Here is a 6,000-nt window from a genome sequence, read left to right as displayed (position 1 = left end):
CCAGCGTGTGCCACCACGCCCAGCTGAGTTATCCCTTCTGTGGTGGATTGGCATTTTGTGCAATTCCAGTTTGGAATCACAGTGCTGCAGTAAACACTCTTGTACATGCCTTCCTGATCCATATGTATAAGGGACACTCATGGACAAATACCTAGGAGTGGTACTGTTGGCTTGCTGGATTCGTAGCTTAAATTTTACTCAGTAGCAGGCTGTCAAAGAATTATAACAATTTCTACTCCCCCTACTAAGGTACAATAGTTTCTATTGTTTCAAATTCTCACAGCATTTGAAACAATCAGACCTTTTAATTCTGGACTATCTTATGATGATAATTATCATAAATTAATTAGCATCTACATATATTTATGGTAATAGACCTTAGCTACTTAGCTGTATGACAAATATCTTCTTCCAGTAGTGGCTTTTCTCTCTTCATTCTTTTTTATTACTATTGGAAAAATACATATTTTGCAATATGTAATTTTGTAATATAATGTAATCACTGTTATAATCTTTTCTCTGTGATTCTATTGCTATAGTTTTATAATATTTATAAATATACTTTATAATATTCCGTCTTAAATGTTGTAATTTTTTTTTTTTTTAGTAAATCCTGATACAAGGAAAGTGAGGTTTTCAGCCCTGTTTCTTGGTTTTCCTTGGCCTTTTATGTTTATGAGTAAATTTCAAATAAGCTTACCAAGCTCCACAAAACCCATTTAGAATTCTTATTGAGATTTCATTCAATTGATGTGACATGTTTTTGTTTTTTGAGAAATTATGTCTTTACTACTTTCAATTTTTAAGGGCTTTTTAATCTTTTGAGAAATTTTATTATGTCTTCTGTAGAAATCTTTTGTTATATTTAATAATTAGTTCGTAGTTTTGATGTTCTCATTTTAAAGGCAAATGATTTTTGCTTACTGTTTTTGTTTTCAGTACTCTTGCTGAAAGCACTTTTTGATTCTACTGATCTATCTAGAGATGTTTTACTTAACACAGTCATATAATCTGCAATCAATAATTACTTATTTCCTTTTCTCTCTCAGTTCTTATGCCTTCCTCTTTTTCTTTTCTTAAATCAAGTTTACTGAGTCTTTTATGAAAAGCTGAGGAAAAATACTAAGAGTAGCATCCTCGCTTCCTTCTCAGTACCAGAAGAAATGCTTTTCATATTTCACAATTAAATATATTGAATACAAGATTAATATTTATTAGTATGTAATATATATTATGCGTATTTATATATAGTACACATTTAGGTGTATAGATATATGCATGTACACATGTTAATTATATAAGGATAACAAAGTTTCTATTTGTAATTTTCTGACACTTTTTAAAATCATGAATATATATTGGATTTTTTTTGTACTTGGGATTGAACCCAGGGGCATTCTACCTCCAAGCTATACCCTAAGCCCTGTTTTTTATTATTTATTTTGAAACAGTGCCTCACTAAGTTGCAGAGGGGATCGCTAAGTAGCTGAGACTGGCTATGAACCCGGATCCTCCTGTCTCATCCTCCCAAGTACTGGGATTAAAAATGTGCGCCACCACACCTAGTACTATATTTAATTTTTTTTTTTTTTGGTGGTACTGGGGTTCCTGGAAGCCCTTCTCCCTCCAGGCTACACTCTCAGACCTTTTTTTATTTATTTGGAAACAGGGTCTCTTAAACCAGCAAGGCTGGCTATGCACAATCCTCCTGTCTCCGCCTCCCAAGCGCTGGGATTACAAGCGTGTGCCACTATGCCCGGCTACTATATTGAATTTTTAAAACCACCTTTCTGCATCGTGTGTGTGTGTTGGCGGGGGGGTGGGGGGGAGTACATGGGATTGAATCCAGGGGCATTCTATCTCCAAGATACACCCCAACTCTTTTAATCTGTTTTTTTTTTTTTTTTTTAACAAGGTCTCACTATGTTGTTGATCATCTTGGTAAACTGCTGCTAAATTTGTTGAGGCTGGCTTTGAACCTGTGAGCCTCCTGTCTTAGCCTCCTGAATACTGGATTACAAGCATGTCCACCAGGCCTGGCTTGGCTTTGAATCTTTTAAATCAGCACCTCCTTTCTACCTTTAAATATGTTAATGTGATACATTATATCACTGTTTTCTAAGTTAGATGAACCTTGCCTTTCTGAAATAAACCCTAATACTTTTAGTGCACGGTTAGGTCAGCCTGATAATGTTTTTGAGGGAGCAAGTATTTTCATGTAAGTCACTCCTGAGTTTGCCTGGTGATTTTTCTTTTTACTGCACTGATTTTTGTCAGACATCAAGATTATGTAAACTCAAAATGAACTTGAAGGTACTCTTGCTTTTTCTCTTAAAAAATTTGATGTGTTTGGAACCATCAGGTACTTAAAAGTGTATGAAAACATTCGGAAAAACCACCTGAGCCTGATGTTTTCCTTGCGGGAAGATCAAAACGACTGGATCAAGTCCCATATTGTTTTGAGTCAGCATTAATAATGTGTAATGTCAATTTGTCTTTGAATTATTTTGAAATGTTTCGTTTTTAATTTTGTCCAGGGTACTGGGGATTGAACCCAGGGTTGTTCTACCTCTGAACCACACTCCCAGACCTATTTTATTTTATTATTATTATTAATTATTATTACAGCTCTGGGGATGGAACCCAGAGACATTCGACCTCCGAGCTACACCTCCTGCCCTGTGAAAGTCAGAATTAGCCTCAGAATCTACTCTTTAAAAAGTAAAGTGTAAAGCCGGGCGTGGTGGCGCAAGCTTGTAATCCCAGCATTTGGGAGGCTGAGACAGGGGGATCGTGGCTCACAGACAGCCTCAGCTACTTAGTGAGGCCCTTTGCAACTTAGCGAGACTCTGTTTCAAAGTAAAGAATAAAATATAGGGCAGGAGGTGTAGCTCGGAGGTCAAAGTCACTGGGGCTGTGCTTGAACCTGTGATCCTATCGGAGCCTCCCAAGTACTAAGATCACAGGTGTGAGCCACCACTCCCGGTTGACACTTTTCTGACCTTTGTAAAGCTGAAGGATAGTTTAGTGAATACTGCCATGCCAGTACTGGATTCACCAATTGCCAGCGCTCTGCCACCTTCGCCCTCTCCCACTTGCTTGAGTTCTCTCTTGAGTTCTCTCTTTCACCCCGTCAGCCTCTCCTCTTTTGTCTCCTACACAAACATAACTGTCTACATGTGCTTTTTTTTTCTTGAACCATTTAAGAGTTAACTGTACATATAATACTATTTCACCTTAAATATTTAGCTAGGGAGTGTTTCCTGAGTACCATTTCCCAGGTCATTTGACACTGAGATAACTATTGTCTAATATATATTCCATATTCACATTTTTCCTAATGATCTAATAATGTTTTGAGTTTAAGATTTTTTTTCATTGAACGAGGCTCCAAGAAAATATCACATGTTATACCTTACATCTTTTCTTTTTTTTAACATTTTTATTGGTGCATTGTATTTATACATCATAATGGGGTAAAAACTTGTGTAGACATAAATGCACACATCACCCAGCCAGCCCCCACCCAGTCCTCACCCCATTCCCTCCCCATCCTTCCCTCCCATGCTTGGCTTAGTGGTTAACTTCAATATGAATAAGTACATAATGTGCTTTAAAGAGTTTTCTTCTTTGCCTGGTGTGGTGGCGCACGCTCGTAATTGGGAGGCTGAGACAGGAGGATCGTGCAGGTTCGAAGCCAGCCTCGCTGGCTCAAGAGACCCTGTTTCCAAATAAAAATATAAAATAGGTCTGGGAGTGTAGCCTGGAGGTAGAAGGGCATCCAGGAACCCCAGTATCACACACAAAAAATTAAATAAATAGTTTTCTTCTTTTCTTAGTTTCCTTTATAATAGAAGAATCCTGAAGTGTACTAAAATATTTTTTCATAACCATGGCATTTAAAGGCAATTTTTAAAGAATTTTTTAAAATCAAAGTTTAAAATTTTATCAGCATGGATTATTCATAATGTCCTCTTATCATCTTTTCTAATCATCTGTAACATGTTTGGCTTTCTATGCCTATTTATTCTCTGTTCTTTTTTCCCCCCTTGCGTTAATCATGTCAGATTTTTTGCCTGTTTCAATAATATTTTCAAAGCACCAATTTTGGCTTTATTGATCTTTTAGATGTTTCTTTTATATTTCACTAATTTCTCTTTTCATTTTTATTATTTCTTTTATTTTACTTATTTATGGATTTAATTTATTAATTTCTTATGGTGAATGCTTAGCTCATTAAATGAAAATATTCTGCATTTTCCAATGCAAGCATTAAGACTAATTTCCATCTAAGTGCTGCTGGTTTATCATCCGTGAGAAGACTTGATATATAATGTTTTTGTTCATGCTTGTAATTGTAGTGCGTTTTCTTAGATTTACGAGTGCTTAGTTCTGTATCCTTAAACTTCAAAACTATAAAAATTTAATGTTATTTGTGTTCTAATTTTTGTTTTTGTCTTATAACGATTATATCATTTGTAGTTGCACGGAATATGTGCCAATTTTTTGAACTGAATTGGGTCTGGTTATATTGTTCAATAGTAATGATTCCTGTGTGTTCAAGAAGAATACATATCCTCTAATTGTTGGGTGTATTGTGCTATAACACCCAAAATGTAATTCATCTTATTTTGCTACTTAAATTTTCCATACTTATCTCTTGTTTACCTAATGTCGATTGCTAAAAGTTCTTTTTAATTAGGTACTTATGACTGTTAACTATTTCTACTTCTTTACTTCTGGCAGATTTTCACATTATACATTTCGAGGTTCTATTATTAAGTAACTAGAAATTTAGAATTGTTTTGTCTTCTCTGTGAATGTAAAATTTGAGAGTGACAGAATTCTGTAGTGACTTTTTAAAGTTTCCTTTATTGACTTTTAATACAGCTACTCTAATTTTCTTTAGTTTAGCATTTGCTTGGTACCAACTTTGCATCCTTTGAATTTCATCTTACTGAACCCTTATGTGTTAGACAGAATGTTTTAGTTCCAGCTTTTTTTTTTTTTTTTTTTTTTTTTGCTGGTCATGACCCAATGAATTTATTTCACTCTTGTCAATAAGTTGGTATGAAGATCCACAGTTTGAAAACTACAATGTTAGCTGGGCATGGTGAAACACACTTTTTTTTTTTAATTTTATTTTATTGGTGCACTGTATTCATACATCATAGTGGGATACAAACTTTTGTAGACATACATGCACACATCGCCCAGTCAGCCCCCACCCGATCCCCACCCCATTCTCTCCCGATCCCTCCTTCCCATGCTTGGCTTAGTGGTTGACATCTACTATTATAGCAATTTATCCAAAATTAAAAATGATAATCTCACATAACAGTTTCATTTGTCTGATACCAAGCGTTTGATGATTTAAAGATAACATTTCAATATTTCTTTTTGCTTTCTTTCTTACTAGAGCATATTTTTTTCTGTTTTGTTAGGTGAAACTATCATATATTTATATATTTATTTTTCAGAAAAAAAAATCTGTCCTAATATGGAATATGAATTCTAGATACCCAAAACGATCTTGAAAAAGAACAAAGCTAGCAGATATATATTTTCTGATTTCAAATCATATAAAGCTACAATAATTGAAACAGTGTAGTACTGTTCTAAAGGCAGATATATAGACCATTGGAGTTAAATACAAACCTAGAGCTAAATTCTTCCCTATATTGTCAAGTTATTTTTGACAAGGTTTCCACGAACATTTGGTGGTGGAAATAATAATCTTTTAACTAAATATTGTTGAAAAATAATAATTACATGGAAAAGAATAAAATTGGACCCTTACCTAATCCCACATACAAGTATTAACTCAAAATAGATAAAAGACCTAAATATAAATCTTAAGACTATAAACTTTTAGGAGAAAATCTGGGTCATAAAACCTCACAACATTGAAATTGGCAGTGATTTCCTGGATATGATTTCAATGGCACAGGCAACAGAAGAATATACAAACTCCCTAAAAAATAAAAGAAAATATTGTAT

This window comes from Muscardinus avellanarius (assembly GCF_963383645.1).
Source record: "Muscardinus avellanarius genome assembly, chromosome: 5".
Classification (NCBI taxonomy): Eukaryota; Metazoa; Chordata; class Mammalia; order Rodentia; family Gliridae; genus Muscardinus; species Muscardinus avellanarius.
Note: the sequence above shows the minus strand (reverse complement) of the source record.